Raw genomic sequence first — 19,715 nt, 5'->3', positions numbered from 1 at the left:
CTGATTATAAAATAAGCTAGAAACACTTCATTTGACCTTGGTTTTAATTAACCTGAGTGTGTTTTGACACATAAGCCTCCCAGGGCATCACACAATATAAAGGAGAAAGCATAAAAGCTGCTTGTGTTGCATTGCAGCTCAATGTGGATTTTGGAGCTGATCAGTTATTTTTACCTTAAGGCAATATTGATCTGATTTGTACAAATGTTAGTTGTAATTGCTTAGTATGCTGAAATCGTAATATACATGTCAAAGCTAATTAATGATAGAACTTGCAAAGGCACATGATTCTGTTTACTGTGTTTTCATTTGACTAACTGTCCCAAAATAATTTTGGAAATGTGAAATTAAAGATAAAAATGAAATGGAAATGGACTAATTATTCTATAAAGAGGAATCTGGTATTGAGATTTTTCTCCTTCTTCTGAATATCCATATTGCATGAATTCTGACCGCCTTCTTTCTATTGATGGAGTTACGTGCTTGAGATGGCTCAAGATGTTAGATTGCATCTTCTAATGATTACTCATTAGTTGTGATTACCCTGTACTAATAACTGTTCACAGGATTCTTTATTTTTCTTATCCTTTTAAACTCTAATCAATATAAAAGGTTCACTGATCTTGTGGTAACTTTCATTTCTGCACGCCTCCTCTTCGAATGAAGTAATCATTGCACACACTGTTTTTTTTTTTATTTTTGAGCCAAGCCTTCTTCGCAAATCATAGAATGATTTTGTGACTGGCACACTCTGCATCCTTTGAATTATAAAGGAAGCATGTATTTGGACTCTTCAGGAGTTAGAAACACAAAAAAAGAACAGGAGGAAAAAACCTAAATAATTGAGTTTTTGAAAGATTAAGATTTGTGTATTTTAAGTAAACATTAAAGTCTAAACATACGTTGATGACCTATAAAGTTTTCCAACATCTCTTAATGGATTTACAAATCTCACAGTCATTTCTAATGATGACTGTTCAGCTTTTAAATTAGGTCAGCACTTCTGGAAGTTTAACACAAATCTTAAGTCTTGCAAAATTTATAACTATTAAAATGGTCATTGCAGCATTGAGTTTTAAAGTCCTTGATAGAGTTTATGTAGAAGTTAAATTTGTTAAATATGTTAAATTTATATTTCTAGTGAGGATAAGGACTATGAATGATAGCACTTAGGTGTACTTTTTCTGCTTGTTTTCCCCTTCATCCTTCTCAAGGCAAACCCGGCTCTCAGCTCCTTCTTGTATGTCATGTGCTTCTGCTCCTTGAAAATTTTGGAAGCACAACACTGGACTAACTCCTGTATGTCAGTGTCTGAAAGAGAAAACAGGCAATTTCAAGCAGAGCAAGGGACTGAAACCCCCTTTTCTGCAACATCATATTCTCTGGGAGATACCAGAAAGGGAGATTGGGAGGAAAAAAAAATAAATGCAAAGGGTGGTTTTTATTGTGAACAAACCAGCTATTGGTGTTTTGTCTTGTCTTGCGTGTGCTCCTCCAGGGTGGCTGTATATTCTAGCTCGTCTGAAGTGTGTATTTATTTGTGTGAAGTAAGAAAATGAGGTGAGTACAAAAGAGATGCTTCAATTCAGTATGTGAGTAAATTGTTCCATATTAAGGTTCCAGTTTTGTTTTTCAGCCCTTTTAGTGCAGGAGAAGCTTGTCCAAAGTCCATTTTCAAACTTCATTTCCACTGACTGGATAGAAACACAGGACTTTTTTTTTTTTTTTATTTTCTCCTTTTGAAAACTCTTCTTCTGAACATCCCATCCAAGTTACCAGTGATTAAATAATTACAACTCTCTCAAAATAGGACTATGGCTATTTTGAAAACTATTTGTCTTTCCTTTTGTCTACATTTTGCTGAAGAGCATGTCAGTATGTGTTGTGTTAAAGCAGTGCAAAGGTTAGTAATGACAGTAGATGACTTACTCAACACCTGCAAAAAAAAAACCCCAGTAATTGCTAGTCAAGCCTAAGGTCTCCAGCAGGACCTCGTGCCATTGTCGTGGTGATCTCTAAATTATCAGTCACAAATGCACAGAGTAAAATTATTCTCTTTCACTACTTTGCAGAGATAAGTGTAGAAAATACCAGGAAACAGATCTCAGTTGAGAGGTCATTGCACTTGCATGTGCTTTCCTGTACACTCTCTTTTCTCCTTTTCATTTGGGGGTGGGAGGATGGATATTAAGTTTAGCTTCATAATTTGTCTCAGCTTGGTTGTATCCCATCTGGGACTGAACTTTGCAGACTTAAGCTAGCACTTGAAACTTCAATCCTTTGAAATCAGAACCATGTCTTTCTGGTGGAATATCACTACCCTGGGAATTTATGGCTGCAAACGTTGAGAATGACATTGTCTCTGAAGTAGTTAGGATTAACTGAAAAAGCACTTTTGAGAAAAAGGAAGATGCTGCTGAAAGAGAATTGTGCTCAAAAGGGGACGCAGCTTCAGGTGGAGCTGATGAGGGGTTGTGACATGCTTGAGAGTAAACTCTTGCCAGCTGCTGAAGAAGTCACAGCAGCTTTGCAGAGTGTTTCTGAGCAGACTGGCATTAGCAGGTAAGATCTTAGAGGGGGCCTTTTTTTCTTCTCTTCCCTTTGATCTTTCTCTCCAGAAAGTTAGGGAGTGAGAGTAGATTGTTAGTGATTTATACTTTCATTTCTTTTACCCTTCTCCTCCTGTGACATGTTACTCAAATTTTTCTGCTTTTCTTTCCTACAATAACTTACCTACAGATGAGGTTAATTAATATGGAGAGGTGATGATGGTCTTTTAGAAAACACAGATATTTGACAACCTTGATGTCTTAGTACTTGATTGGTGAGGGCACGCAACATGATCAAATCGATTATTTTTTTTCCTAGGGTAGAAGGGCTAGGGATAATGCAGAAGAAAGAGGAGGTCTGGCAAGTACAAGTCTACTGTTCTGCCTGTGTGTCTTTCTACTTACAGGGTAATGAAGAATTTTTCCTGAAATGCTTTTTTTAACCCGTCTTGGCATAGAATTATATACCTGTCTTCCCTGAATTGTGTGTCTGAATATAATATTGCAGCATTACCCTGTAAAACAGTAATGCATTTTGGAAATTTTGCAAAGTTACCATCTGGATGCTTGTCTGATGCGCACCTTGTTGCTGATCTTTTGATTAATATGATGTTCCTGCACTGATTAGTGGAACGACAGCTCATGCATCTTCTGTTCTGTGTAATTGCTGCTCCCCCCAGTCCCTGCCTATGAGCGGTAGGATGTGAGCTGTACAATTTATTGCCAAGGGTAGCCTGTGCTGAGTTCGGAGAAAACTGTAATGAGGTAGCCCAGCAAGTGCCATGTTTTCAATTACAGTGGTGGGAAAGACTGTTGTCAGTTATCATCCAAACAGAACTGATTAAAAACGGAAGCTGTTCCTGCTTTTATACCAATCATGTTTTTGTCAAAACTGTGTGGTTTTAAAACATTTGAACTTGCCAATTTGAATATAAATCTCAAGCTTTTAGTATAAAAGTAACATGGCTGTGTAGGTGTGTCCTCATAGAATCATAGAGCGGTTTAGGTTGGAAGGGACTTTAACGATCATTGAGTTCCAACCCCCTTGCCATGGTCAGGGATACTAGGCCAGGTAAATGTAGCTTTATGTTGTTCTGATTGAACTTTGTGTGTATTAACTGTAGCAAATGAGGAAATAAAAAAATAATTGTGAACACTACCAAATTTTAAAAATGGTTTGAATGTACTATCTTTTCCTAGTACTGTACAATCTGCTACGTAATGACATGCAGTGAGAGGAGGAACACTTGCTCTTGGTATAACTTCTTCCAGCAGCGTAGTTGTCTCATCTGTGCAGTTCTGAAATGGCAAGAGGTGCTCCTTCAGTCTGAGATACAGCACTTCACTTTTTCTGACAAAATCAGGGTCATATACTGCTAAAAATGACGCAGAGACGGAGGACATAGTATTTTTTACATTGCCAAAAGGTGACTTATCCAATTTTAGACAATATTTTTATTTTACCTCATTAAATACTTAATTTCTTGTTAACCCAATTGTTATTTTTGTTGTTAAAGTTTTTATTTTGCTTAGCAGGAGAAGGCATTTATGAAGGAGAGTAAAGGATGTGTTCTTTTGGCATAGTGAAAATGGGGACATTTGGTGATGCTGAATTTTGCTGGTCCATGGACTGTCATTCTGTATTTCGTTTGTAGAAATATCAGACTAAGATTTTTGTATTCCTCTGTGATTTTAGTTGTTGCAAGCTGAAATGGAACACTCTTTAGAAGGATGATTTAATATAGCAAATCATACATTTCTTTCCTTTTTCAGTTATTAATCATTTATGTATCTTTAAAAGTGGCAAGTTTGCCCTTGGGTTTTGGTCAAAGGTCAATATGATTTGCGATCCAGTATAGATTCTGTTGTGGCTAGATACAGGACAGAAAAAGAGAGCCTGGGGTATTAATAAATCATTCGGTCCACTCTGGTAATGCACAGTTGCTTGTATCACCATAGTGTTAAAAGGCTGCTAGTCTGACTTCTCATGAGCAAAAAATTTTAAGGAACCTATAATCACTGCATTTTGGCTCTGAAAATGTAAGCAATGATGATTAAATGTCTGAGAGTTCTTTTTAAGGGTAATAAAAGTCTAAAGTTTGGACAGCCTTTCAAAAGGGGTTCAGCATGTACCAGGCATGGTACTAATCACCAATCAACAGGGTCAACCTGACAACCTGATCAACTTGACAAAGGCTATATGTAGCATTTCATGCTGATATTGTGTATACTTTAAAGAAACGAAAGCATGCTTTAAAAAGCCAATATTTTATAAATTACCTAATAGGGAGATCCTAGAAAATTTTCAAAGTGACAGATTTTTATATCTCTGTGCTGTATATTCATACTGCTGAAATGAAGGTGTCCAGTTGGACTTGCTCCCTGAAACTATTTTTGAAAAAGACTCCCCTGTTGTAATCTACATTTCTCACATCTTTTCTACTTTTCCTAGGAAACTTACATCATTTATTTCACTTCAATATTTAACAGCGAAACTGTATAGCCTACTGGGAAATGCTGTTTCATACCTTGCAAGATTTTAGTCTCAAATTGTCTTTTTCTTGAATAGACCACAACCCCAAGATTAATTTTTCTGCCTACTGAGCCCTTTGGAAAATGGAAGAGTGTCAGAATCTGCAGATTTTTTGGTTTAGATCTTTTGACTTGATTAAGGATGCTGATAATTGCCTACTGAGACTTTCTGAAGTGCATTGACCTCGTTGATTTTAAGTCCTGTTAAAAATCTGGCCTATGTCTTGGAGAAAGTTAGTGAGATGATGCCAAGTTAATAAGCTGTGCTAAATCTCTTTGGCCATGTTGTACTGGGCACTGGAAGCTGGGGCAGAGAGTTAGGACTGGTGCTGCTGTGGGCTGACGGAGCCAGGAATGAAAAGCCAGGCTTGGGAGGAGTGCTGATAATGTGGTGTGGGACTGCACAGGGCTAACAAGGCTCTGTTGTCTTCATTTTGATTACAAGCAATGATATTTATGGAAGTGTTTCCCGCTCCCCTATGGCTGCCGGGCCTATTTGCTTAGGCATGGTTCTGTGTTAATTAAGCTGTGCAGTTTTTGGAAACTCGGGCTGGTTTCTTTGCAGTGCAGTCTGCTGCAGTGTGTTAATACATCAACTCAGGCATTGCCGTTACAGTGTTTGGGGTAGACATGCCCTCGGGTAGGTGTACAGCGTGTTATGCCACCTATGAATGCCACCAAAGCAGAAACTTAGTATTTCAGACTTGTGGATGGAGTTGTTTCGTGCTTGGTTGATGCAGTGTGGAAGCATCTTCTATGGTATTTTTCCATTCTCTCCAATATGCTGTTACTGATCTTATTATTCTGTAAAGTGCATGGGAAATATGATTAGTTTTAGTTCAAATACAAAGAATTAGGTCATGAGCAGACTGTGAAATGTGGATAAAATCCTTTAAATGAAATTGTTTTATTGAAGGAAATAATCTAAATGCCTCTAAGACGGTAAAACTGAATATGAAAGAGATGCTTATTGAAAAAAATTCATTGATAGCAGCTTAGAATTGTGCTAACGAAAATTACTTCAAGATGCTTGAGATGGAGCATTAAAAACACAGTATTACCTTTATTTACACAGAAAGACTGACACAGGCATACATCCTGAAATCTTTGTAATTATATCTGCTTTAAAATTAGGTAATATTTTTGTTACTCGGCATCCTATTATTTCTATTCCAATTAATCTCTTTTTTCCTAGATCTTATCTGTAAAAATGTAAAGGGGAAAGCAAACTGTATAAGCAAAATCATCCATTTTCTACAGCTCAAAGTGGTAATGGTATTGTAATGTAAACCAGTCTTATCTTGATAACGTTAGAAGTAAACCCTTTATCCTTGTGATCAAGGCTTCTGGAGTTGGCTCTGTTTTTTCAGTATGCTGTGGGGAAAGTTGATACCCACTGCACATTAGGCAGTTTAGTTTAGCAGAAGAGGACATTGCTGCTGTTTGATAAATGAGAATCAAAATACATTTACATGAGGGACTGAAATGGTGGTTTTCAAAGTATGATAAAGGAAATAGCAATATATCACTGTGTACAGCTCGTCCTGAATGATAGATTTTGTATCCTATTGAGTTAGGCTGCAGACTTGCTCCCAGTGTGCACATATGCTGCTTTGGCTTATCTGTAACTTCTATGTAGGCTTAAAAGTACATACAAAGTAAGAAAAGATAATTCAAAATAAGGCTGGATCACAAGGTCGTGCTGTCTCTGGAATAGATGTAGTATCTCAAAGCCTACTATGCTAATCTGCTGCTTGCCTAGACCTATTTGTCTTTGAGTGCTGTCTTGGACATAGAGTACTGGACTGAAAACCAGAAAGCCATAAACTTCACCCCCAGCTTTGTCCTTACACCCTACCTCAAATAGTCAATTGTACTAGAATAAATTCGTGTCACTGGAGTCCAGTCCTAATTCACATGGCTCTCAGTTCTATAATTAACAGTGCTGACTAACCTTTAATGGGTATGCTTGTCAGATTTTTCCTAGGTTTAAAACAGTGGTAAAACTTACTTTATTTTATAATATAATTTGAAGATTAAAGGATCTGGTCTCATTATCATTGCTGTGATTCTGTGCAAAAATGCCTTTTTCAGTGGGCAATAGCAGGACTTTGAGACAAATTCTGTCATCATCTTTCCTCAGTCTGGTTCAACAGAGACCTGATTACTGAGCATTCCTCTATTGCAGCTGCAGCACTTTGGAGCTATGTAATACACTGAGATTCTGTTGTTTGCTAAAATAACTGTTCCCATCATTTTTTACGGCATTTTCTTTTTTTTTTTCTTCCACAAAATTGCAATTGCTTGAGTAGTTTTCATATTTGATGGTGAAATTCTTGTGCATTTGATTATGACAAACATATTGCTTACTGTTAAATTCTATTTTTTATTCTTATAAATGATGAAAGCCACTACAATGTCCTTCTTAGAACCATAGAACTATAATTTCATTCTCCCAGCTTTTTGTTTTTAAGCATGACTTTTTCTATATGTTAAAGGCAAATAGTAAGAACATTGGAATAGGCTGCCCAGGGAGGTGGTTGAGTCACCACCCCTGGACATGTTTAAGAGTCGTTTAGATGTGGTGTTGGGGGATATGGTGTAGAGGAGAACTTTGTAGAGTGGGGTGGATGGTTGGACTTGATGATCCCAAGGGTCTTTTCCAACCTAAATGATTCTATGATTCTGTGTTCTGTTGAAGTAATTTTGACTGCAGTGAGCTTTAAATCAGACCAAAAAGAGGGGAAATATTTCAAAACATTATGTAGCTACCTAATTGAAACAAGGTTTTTATTAAGTGGCAAAAAAGTGTTTTGCCTATTATTTTAAAATGATGAAGAAAGTTCAAGATTAACAGCAAGCTCTGCTTTCTACAGCAGGTAAATTAAGCTGCCATTCCCTTGTAGGAATGTGGAATGGGAAGCAACTGGTTGTCTAGGTCGAATTCAAAGAATCACACCTAATCTGTGTGGGTTTTTTCCCTGAAGTAAAAATAAGAATTTGCAGAAAAGACTGTAAATTTGTTTGAAATCTCTCCTTGTCTCAATATTAGCATTATTAAATCTGCCCAGTGACTTCAGTAGTAGCCCAGATCTCTCAGCTGCTCAATTTGTCATTTTTTAGTAAGGTCTCGAGAGCTACTCTAGGTGTGAAAGTATGCTGACAAAATTGATGGTGAATGAATTTGTGTGTAGCATTTCTGCAAAATGATGTTTGTGAAATTCCCTGTCCTATGAGAAATTGCCAACACAGTAGTCAGCATATAGTATGCCTAGACAAGCGGTCTCTAAACAGTTAAGGGATTTTCATTATGAATGTTATTTCTACTCTTCATTTCTAAATTCAGCACTACTGAGGGAACAAGCAATTACCCACCACTCTACATATTCCCTGTTGAGCTTTCATAAGTATATTTTGTGAAGTGATTCACCTCACTCTGTTGTGAATCTCTCATGTCTCTGTCATCAGTAGTTTCTTTTTAGAATGCATATGTAATATATATGTATATATAGAGACATTAATATAGAGATACGTTTTTAATTGACTTCTATAATTTTATTTTTAAGTGTGAGGGGAATTTACTATTCACAAAACTGAGATACTACTTGCTGGAATTAGACCTGCTGCAGACGAATGCTGTGCAAGCTCTTGTGTATAGTTCAACCAGTGCTTGGTGATCTCATCTGCATAATCTCTTCCTCTATTTTTTAGTTCATTTCTCTCATATTTATAAAAGTGATTTTCACTGTGCATTACAAGATACTTTGCAAGATACAGAGTTGAAGAAAGTGCAGCCACTGTGTTCTTCCAATTCTTTGGAGTTAGCAGAATGATTATTCAAGCTATTAGATCCCTGTTATTGATCTTGTCACACTAAAGTATTCATGGCATTGGCTTGATTATAGTCTAATGTCTGTCAGTATAAAATGGTCTACACTTAATATGGATTTAAAATGCCAACAGAAATGTCATTATTGTTAGAAATTCTCTGCATTAATAGAGAGCATTTGGAGTTGCTTTCTGGGAGGGTATCCTTCCACTGTTGTCACTGTTGTACATTTTACACATTTCTTTTCTTCGTGTACTCTTTGGGGTGCAACTTTATTATCGCCTTGGAGTCTCAGTGTGGTACAACTGCTGAACTTATACTTGCATCATCACATTGATTTTAAGAAGTATGATTTTTTTTTTTTTTCAATATGTAGATACAAATCTGAGGGTGTGATTAGGATGCCAGCCTGAAGGGGTCAAGGAAAAAAGAGTGGCAGAGACTGGTGTCACAATGTATGTTATACCTCTCAGAACGGTCCTTTGACGGGGCTTTGAGCCTTGGGGTAACACGACAGATGTAGAAGTTATTTGGAATTTGTTGACTGATACAGGGAAAAATAAACTGCAATGTCCAACCAGTACGAGAGGCTACAGGCTCCGTGCCTCATCCTTTCCCTACCCTTCTGTATTGCCCAGGGAAGGGAGCAGGGCTCCTTTAGGGTTAGCTTGCTTCATAAATGTGTTCCTGGAATTCCTAACAGTTGATATTTACATATCTTGCAGATTGCCGTGCCACTTACTGAACAATAGATGCTTATTTTCAATATATAAAGACATATAGTCTGATCAGGTAATGCTGGCAACTCACAGATTTTATTGTTAAATTAATTACATGTTTCTAAAAATCACAACTTTATGAATAGGCTTTTTGTGGTTTATGATTTTCATGTGTTTTTCGAAAGCACAGCTCTTTATTCTAGTCAAATGAAATCTACTTTCTTTCATTACACTAGTACAACACATTTGTGACACAGAGACCATCCTGATATAGACAATATGGCTACTGCCTTATCAGAAAACTTGCATTATCCTTCCTTACTACTGTATTTGATAAATGTCTCCACTGATATCAATGAATCTCTCAGGAGAGAAAAGAAAATAAAGAAAAAGGGAAAAATATCTCTGTACTAGGTGCAAGCATATTGAACTGCATCTGAAAGAAGAGAGCACTGTGGGAGATATGAGCACCGAGTGCCCCTTTATGAAAAGGTAGAGGTGTGTCCTCTGTAGATGTGTGTATCAGCTGTATTATTCACCAGCTTTTACTGGAAATTGAACTTCTGCTTCTGAGTGGATGTGCTTGATAAGATGGTATTTTATAGACCCAGGTACTTTAAATATAAAATTGAACTGCTGCGCTGGCAAGTACGTGGGGTAGATTCCATTCTTCCAGATAGACTAATTACAGGCGACAGTAGTCTGAAACCAGCTTCTGTCTTGCAAGACTCAGGTCAGCTCTTTTTTTCCCCTCCTGCTTTATGTTATTGTTAACCAGCAAAAGCTTTAATCATCCCTTTATCCTTATCTGCCCTGCAAGAGAACAGTTGTGAAAATGGCTCTATGCTTCTAAACTGGTTTCTCATTCAAAGGGGCCTAATAGTGGACAGATGGTCAAACCCCGGACAGTAAAAAAAAAAAAAAGACAGGAAGGGAAAAATTCTCTCTGCCAAATACCTCTGCAGCTCACAGGGTGAAGGCAGCGGGGGGAATATTTTATTCCCATCTCTGGACTTGAATGAATCTGCCAGGTTTTCATTTTGTTTGGGTCAGATTCTCTGCCCAGTGTAAAATTTGGAGCATTATATTCTTTATCTCTTTCATCTCTTGGATTGCTTAAGGAAAGTATTTTGATGAAAATGTGCCCTAGGTGTTCAAGCTGCAGCCATACAAATGAAAAATGAGAGATGGGGCCATTTGAGTGAAATCCATCTGCTATGACAAGGTTCCTAAGGGCAGTCTTTGCTGCCTTGTTAAAAGCACCCAGGCAGTGCAGAATTCCAGTGCGTTAAGGCTCGCACCATTTTCCTGTTAATTCATTTAAGATTTAGAAAACTTCTGACAGTAAAAACCTTTAGCTGAAACTCTTGCAACTCTGTGATCATGACGTACCCCTGCTGCTAGGTAACAGTTGGACTCAATGATCTTAAAGGTATTTTCCAGTCTAAATAATTCTATGATTCGATAAACCCGAAGTTTCACATTTATAACCAAAAATATTTGTTGACATTTTCATTCATGAGCAATTTTGATATCATGTGGGATTATTATGCATGCACCTTGACGTAGATGCGATTTTGGTATATGCTTAAGAGATCAGGAAAGCTGTTGGTTTTTTTTCCTGCTGTTTATAACAAGGAGGGAGGGAGGGATGGGAAAAGGACTCCGACCAGGACGGGTTTGATTATATTGTGAAAACTAACTATAGTGCTACACAAAATGTAGGTGAGGACTCACTACTGCAGTGTTAAAGTGTTCTAGGTGCTTGCATGGCATGTTTTTCTCATGCAGAATTAAAGTGTATTAGTAATATTTTGGGGTCAGCAAGGAAATTTTCCCCTGAGTCTGATTAGCAAAGAATCTTGTGGAGATTTACTCCTGTAGCACTTAACCTGGGATTCCTTTGATGGTTCCTAACAAAGTCCCCAACACACAGCAGTGTAGCATAATGATGTTTTCTTCATGTGCTGTGGTGTAGCTGTCATCAGCTGTCTTTTACTGTCAAAGTACTGTCAGCTGTCAGAGGCCATTGGGCAATATTGTTTCTCTTGAGCTAAGCATGGGTATATGGAGTAAGAAGAAATTTTGTGGAATTTTCTGTTAAGTGTGCTATTGTAATGCAAGCTGACCTCTGGCAGTGAGAGTCTAGACTCATGACTCAGTTGACTCCTTTCAGTCTCATGCTATGTCCCATTCGTCAAAAGCCTCCTAAAACCTGCAATCAACTGGATTGCCAGCTCATGGAGAGACAGTGTCTCATGATAGCCTTGAGTGTAGCAAACTGATTTGGGGTGGGAATCAATGCTGGTTCTCTGAAGGAAAAACATTGCAGTCATACAGATCAAAAGTGCAAAGAACTGTGCCAATAATTAGGCATCTTCTCACTTTCAGGCACCCTGCTGCTCTTAGCTTGTATCTTTATCTGGATTTTTCAGGCCCCCTGATTTAGTGCAGATTTCCACATGGAACTTTTTGAGGACAGATGCTAAGATGGTACTGCTGTTCCCTGGTACTTAAATGGCAGAACCTCAAGTACCATTATACTAGAGAAGATTTTAGCTCAAGAGAAACAGGTATTGGCTGCTGCTGCTGCTTCTTCTACAACCCTTTCCTGGTTTTGCTTGAAGTTCAAGTGGGAAGAAGTCTCCAAAGTTTAGTTATTCGAATATCTATGTGTTATTACTGAGGTTCAAGAGTTTCGGTCATTTTGATCCCCAACGATTGATACCTACAAGTAGAACAGCTAATTTCTTAATATGATGATGAATAGTTTTTGAGTCAAATTAATTTTTTCTTGCTTTCCTAATTTTTTGATAGCTTATGTACATGGATGAAACTGGTGAAAAAGGGTTTACTGGGCTGTGAATTGTCAGAAGAGAATAGCAACACATTGTGGAAATGAAGATAAGAATTTGTTTTGGACTCGTGCGTGGTCCACAGCATGAGTTTACCTGCATCTGCCTTTCTGAAGGAGAGCAGCACAATTCTTGCTTAAGAAATGCTCCTCAAAGTAGCAATGAAATTAACATAAAGTGAGCTGGCTAAAGAGCTATAATTTCCTTTCAGTTAATCATTACTCTGTGGTAAATCCTCATTTGGCTCTAAAAGAAATATTCTTCATTTTAGTGTATTCATTTAGGAAAATCAAGGAGTTATTTAATATGCAGTTTCCATATATTGAAACATTCTTTGCATTCCTCTTTGTTCCTCCAACACTTAGTGATGTGTGTTTCAGCATAATCAGCCTCCCAGTGGATTCTAGCATGAAAACAAATCTCGCTTTAATTTAGCAAGTTTAGGTTTACAAGGCAGTGCAAGGAAATTAAATTACCTGTTTGGAAACATGGCCTCCTTTCTCAAGAAACATTTTTAATATCACTTGCAATTTTCATGTAACTCTTTCCATTGTCAGTTTTTAACTGCTGTGGTTGATCCATTAATCAAGAGTGCAGGCAGGTGGGCAATAACTCAGACTTTGTCAGCAATAGGTTTTATTGCTTTGAGGTTTTTAGCAGAGAGTGCATTTGTGGTGGCTATTTTAGATTGCAGGCTCAAGGAAAGGTGGGGTGATGTCAGACTGCAGCTTGCTCATCCGTAAGGTACATCTACTGGAGGGGAGTGGTAAAAGGGGGGGAGCTATCGAGTTCATTTATACTTCACTGTGCGCCTGGAAAAACATATTATCTTTCACATGCCCAAATAATTCCATATATATTTTGAATTTGAATATTCAGTATTTTCAATGCTTTGTTTTGTAGTTCACAAAACCTCAGCTGCTTTTATGTCATGCCAGTGCTAAGCATAACACTCTATAGCTATTTAGCATGTTCCAGCTGCTATGGAAATGAAGTTCTATTAAAATTATGCACCCTTACAGAGGAAGCCCTTTTCTGTAAAAACAAAGTATCCTTTTCTTAGAAAGAAGCACAGCACTTGTTGCATAAGAGCAGGATATAATTTTTTCTGCATGGTATGTTTTATTAGAAACACTCGCTTACTGACCAAAAATTTACAGGGAAGTGTGCCCGCCTTGATGAGCCTTTTGTCAAAAGCATTTCATCAGGTCTCTGATGCAAGTGATAACCTGAAAGAGAAATCTTCATCAAACCCATAGCCTAGAGATTAATAGATTAACCTTATACGTGGGATGTGGAGTCTCATCTGAATTGTTCGTATCCCCACCAATGATTTAAGGGCTGCCTTAATGCTATAACTGTCTTCCTGATGTCATCTGGTCTATTGTCTTGCTCTCTGTTTTTGGGGGTTCTTGGGTTTGTGTTGTGTGTTTTTGTTTTGTTTTAATAAATCTTGAAATGTTTTTGTTGTGATGCAAAATCGAAAATATTTTTGAATATTTTCCAAAGGGAGGAAACTGTTGCTCTGCCATCTTTACATGGCTCTTACTTCATATGCTCTTCCTGCAAGGCCTGGTTTCCTTTGTCCTCCTGCAGCTGTGGAGGAGAGCAAGGGCTCTTCCACCCCTGGTCAGTGTGCTCAGGGCTGCTTGGATTGTCATTCTACCACAAAAGGAAAGGGATGTGCCTGACACTCCCATCTCTACACGAGAAGCAATAAAACAAGGAGCCAAAGTAGTCTTCATGGTAAGCAGTACCTCAAACATGAGGAACATAAATCTCTATCCCCTCAGATTAAGTGCTTTTCTGAATGACAGTTCCTTATGGATCTTTCATTGAGATGATGTACAGCATGTGTTATTTTGAAGGACTGCTCTTAGATATAGGTAATCCCAGAGCAGCGAGTGTTTGCAGCTTTGGTATGTAGGCATAAAGTCATCGTAATATCAACACAGGAACATCATCATGTGGACTGTACAGGTGCCTGAGATGGCAAATTAGATCTCAACCAGTCTCAGCTAGGTAAAGCATTATAGTTTATATTTTAGAGAAAGCTATTTGCTAGAATAAAGGAGTGGGGATTTGAGAGGGAGATCTTTCCCTCAAGACTGATAAACCGAAGAAATATTCATTAAAGGTAGTTCTTGTGGATAAAGGCATGTACAAGGAATATCTCTTTAAGGAACTAAGGTGGTTGTTGGAGTCAGTCTAGTTTTGTCTCTGCCTCTGGTTCCTTTGAGTGAAGGCACCACTGGCATTAAGCTGGTTATGAAATTGCAGCTGATCAAGTTGCAATGCGTGGGGGTGTATGTTAAAATTACTTATTACTATACTATTATCTCTTTTGGTTCTCTGACCTGGAGCTTGTAGATCTCCTTTATAATAGGAAGTAAATATTTACATTCTTTTTGAAGAAAGAAGGAAATCATGCTGATGGATACAGAGCAGCTCTCACTAGGGTGCTGAAATGGGAATGAAAGAACATGAAGGTTTCTCTGCATGCGTTTATGCAGTAGCCACAGTCCGGACTGATGGTGGGAGGGTTACCTGGGTTCTACAGACCCTGTGGCATAAAGTCTCTGCAATCTGAGTTTAAAAAAAAACCTGCAGACACAGGCTGTAGCAATCTGTTATTCTCAGACTAACTATAAATGAGAATTCTGGACTGGGGGGAAATGCACGATATACACTCTCAAAAATATAATTCTGTAATACATTTTGATCAGTAGTACAGCTTAAGAAAGTTCCTGTCATGGGCAGGTACTTCCCACTTCTGTGTTTCATTACTCCACTGCCCTCATTGTTCGGTGGGGTCGCTGCAGCAATGCAGAACTGATTTTGAACTTTTTCTGCCCAACTTTAAGCCTATAACCATTTTTCTTGAACTAATCTAGTCTGTGTCTTACAAATAAACATAAAATTATGTATTCTCCATGTGATTCCAAAATATTATGGGTGAAAATAACACTTTTTCTCCCAGTCTCCTGTTTGTTTTTTAAAAAGTTTGGTGGGTTTTTTTGGATCCTGAGGTAATTTAAATGGTCATATTGCAGTGTGACACCATATTACAACGATGGTTCCCTGTAGGGTTGACCAAGCAGTGAGTGCCATATGTACTTGATTCTGTCACTGGGGAAAATATGTGTGAATGTGAGGTAGATTTAGTCAAAGTTAACACCACACTGCTTGAGGGAAAATAATAATGAAGTATGACTGTGACTAACTGAATAATTGAATGGATAATTGAATTAATTTCTAAAGCCGATTGCAATAAGAATGGTAGCTCATTAGTGGGGAGAAAATAACTTCCTTTTAAAATTAAATCTTTTCTGTAAACTGACTCAGATACTCCTATTACTATCCTAGTACATGCAAGTAGCTTTTATTAATGTGGTTATGGTAATCTTTTATATCAGTACATCACTAAAATCACATCTAGTATGACAAGATCAGAGCAGATGGTCTAATGCATTGGAGAGAACTGCATTAATTATTAATTTCTAACAATCAAATTTTTGGAGTTTTTATTTGCTATTTGCCCAGGTGTGTAGTGTGATTCAACATAAATTAGCAGATAAAGAACTATTAAATTATTATGATTTTCACAGGATACTGCCAGCAACTTGAAATACATACTCACTGCTTCTGTTGTTGTTTGCCCTCTTCTCTCCATTTGAGAAGTTATCCCAGTGTACTCCCTGCAGCGTTTTGAATAAAAAACAAAGAAAAAACAATCTAGCAAAAAGGGTAACCAGTGTGAAGGATTACAAATGACACTTCTGTATCTATTCTTGATGCAAGCAGAGCTACCTCTGACAGGCTTATCTTCTGCAGTTGACAGTTTGGCACTTTACATGGCAGATAATCTATCCAGATACTGATCCAGCAAATTCATCTGTCTTAATATGTTGAAAATCTACAGATGTATGCCCATAAGTCAATTAACTCATATTAAAGACTTAAGACTAGAACATTCAGTGCTGAGTATGTTCTACATTCTTTGGCCAACACTTTATAAATGTGTCCATTTTATTGACTGTAATGTATGTTGTATTAAACCTAGGTAAGATTTTATATTCTCCCTATTGCCCGTAAATATTACAGTTATGTCAGTTCAATTAGGAATATGTAGCAGAGATGGGAATTGTCTTGTTGTCTCACTATTATTCAACTTAGCATGGAGCTAATTTTCAAAGTATTAGTTTTAAGCTAAAAAAAAAAAAAAGTCTGTATGTTAATAATTTTAAATTGAGTGGGACTGTTACATTAATTTTGTTAGAAATTAAATGCTGTGGTCGTCTTTTCCTCCAGCTGAATTGTTTCCTCTTTTAAAAAAGGGATGTCAGATCTTTTTGTCAGTTCAACATTTCATTCTACTTCAATTACATTTTCTAAAGAAAGATCTAGCTTACAGGCTGATGAAACCTAACACTGACAGACCATTATTCTTGCTCCTTAACTTCGATTAAAAAGTTGCTGAAAGGCAAGTTATTGCTGCTATTTCTGTCATTCACACATGTAAAATATGTTATTATATTAAGGTTCATAGAGATAATAGTGTTTGTATACTTGTGTGTTGCATAATCTTCAAGTTAATTTTGAAAGCAGAGACTCTTACTGTGTATACATTCATATGACTGTCACCTTGCATATGAAAACCAGTTCATTTTAATTCCTCCACCTCAAAGCCAGATTTAGGGAAAGAAAGGACTCATGGTCCCAGCCAGAAGTCATTATACATAACTTTTCAATACACAGTGCTACCTAAAAACATTTCTTTCTTCAATGGGGGGATGTGGCTGCACTTCCCCTTGAGTGAATGGAGGACCTGGAGTGTCTGTCTAGTTCCTCTGTCTTCCCTTGGTGCAGAGAGGATGAAAATAACAGCATCTTTAGTAAGTGTCCTGAGGAACCCAAAGGCAAGTCTTTGTCTATGGCAAAACCTAAGTGGGCAGGTTGTTTATGTGGCAAAGCAATGGTTACAAAATTCTAGTTTTGTCTATTGTGCGTATATAATATCTACACTGTGTGTAGATATTAAAAAAAGGAATTTTATCACTCTCCTCATTTTAATCTCCAAGTCCTTTTATGCCATGCTAATTACTATTCTGTCTTTCACTTCTGTGACGTGTCTTTGCATTCTGTCACTTTTTGAGCTTGCAGTTGCTATACATTATTAAAGTAAATGATATCATAACTGACAACTTAATAGGTATTTTCCTCGCTCATGATATAGCTCAATTTCTTTACATGTTGTACATGTTTTTATGTAAAAAAGAATGCAAGTGGACAAATCTATTCTCTATACTTCTTAATCTGACACAACTCAAAAAAAAAAGAAAATCTATGGTACTGTTAGTGCAAATAGTAATAGAATTTGTTTTTTCTACTTCTTAATGTTAGAAAAAAATCTCCATATATTTAGAAACACCATAAATTTTTATCTACATAGACTTAAGTCTTACAGGTTTTATGAACCTGTATAGCATTGTGCTTCTCATCATTTACAAAAAAAAAAAATATTGGAAATCAAAGAAATGATACTACTCAAAACTTAAAGGAACAGAATTATGGCTACAACTAAAAACTGTAAAAAATATACTGTCTGTATAAGAAATTTTAAGGGACTATTTGAGGACTACTGAGTGCATGCCTAGAAATATTGCTCAGAATTCTGGTTCTGTTATTATAAAAGGTGCAAAGAGCAATATTTAAGTTATAGAGATTTGAGGACACCTGCAAAGTACTGAGGAGAACAGCGAGAACTACAAACAGCCACAAAGCTGCTTCTGCTGTCTTCAAACAAAAGGAAGAGGACAATATGCCTGTATTCAAATAGGGTGTCTATATGAGAAAAATATAAAACCAATTTTTAATATTTTATAATTTTCTTATTTTTAAACTGTCAGAATAGTAGGGGTTTGGTTTTTTTTTTTTTTAAAAAAAAAAGGTTATTATGCACTTATTGCCTAGGTCTGTTCTTAAACAGGCTTTCACAGGGCACCGGTTCCTCCAGGGGCCTGGCTGCGCCCTGAGGCGGCCTCTCAGAACCATCCGGAACCATCTGGAACCGGCTGAGGGGAGCCCTGAGGCGGCCGCTCAGAACCATCCGGAACCGGCTGAGGGGAGCCCTGAGGCGGCCGCTCGGAACCATCCGGAACTGGCTGAGGGGAGCCCTGAGGCAGCCGCTCGGAACCATCCAGAACCATCCGGAACCGGCTGAGGGGAGCCCTGAGGCGGCCGCTCAGAACCATCCGGAACAGCTGAGGGGAGCCCTGAGGCGGCCGCTCGGAACCATCCGGAACCGGCTGAGGGGAGCCCTGAGGCGGCCGCTCGGAACCATCCGGAACCGGCTGAGGGGAGCCCTGAGGCGGCCGCTCGGAACCATCCGGAACTGGCTGAGGGGAGCCCTGAGGCGGCCGCTCGGAACCATCCGGAACTGGCTGAGGGGAGCCCTGAGGCGGCCGCTCGGAACCATCCGGAACCATCCGGAACGGCTGAGGGGAGCCCTGAGGCGGCCTCTCAGAACCATCCGGAACCATCCGGAACTGGCTGAGGGGAGCCCTGAGGCGCCTCTCAGAACCATCCGGAACCATCCGGAACAGCTGAGGGGAGCCCTGAGGCAGCTGCTCGGAACCATCCGTAACCATCCGGAACGGCTGAGGGGAGCCCTGAGGCAGCTGCTCGGAACCATCCGGAACCTCACAGAGGCTGCCCCTTGGCCCCGCCGTCGACACCTTGCCTCCTACACCCAGTACGCTCACCTATTACTTTTTCATTTCTTGTTAATAAAAAAGCAATATTCAGCTTCTTCAGGGATTAAAGAATGATGCACCTGTAAATTACGTTTGGAAATGCAGAAGTCTAAATTGAGAGAGAAAAGGAGAAAGCTACTTTCCTCTGGGGACTGCTCAGTACTCTGTTGAAAGAAATGAGTGCTTTTACCAGTAAGTAACTGCATTGTGGTATTTCTCTTTTGTGCCTATTATGGTGAAGTTTTGTAGTTTTGTGGCTCCACCATTCCTAGCAGCACACCTACTGTATATTCCTAGGAAAGCTTTTGACGCAATTCAGTTTATGAAGGAAATGATGTAATAATGAATTGCAGTTTAATTTTAATTTAATTTTTTCTTACTATATAGTGAAGTGGTGCTTTGGGAGATATTTCTTTAGAGATTAAAGATCAACTTGAGACTTGAAAGTGGGGTGTATGGGGCAATCAAAGAGGTCA

Source organism: Calidris pugnax, unplaced genomic scaffold (genome assembly GCF_001431845.1).
Source record: "Calidris pugnax isolate Ruff unplaced genomic scaffold, ASM143184v1 scaffold398, whole genome shotgun sequence".
Classification (NCBI taxonomy): domain Eukaryota; kingdom Metazoa; phylum Chordata; class Aves; order Charadriiformes; family Scolopacidae; genus Calidris; species Calidris pugnax.
Note: the sequence above shows the minus strand (reverse complement) of the source record.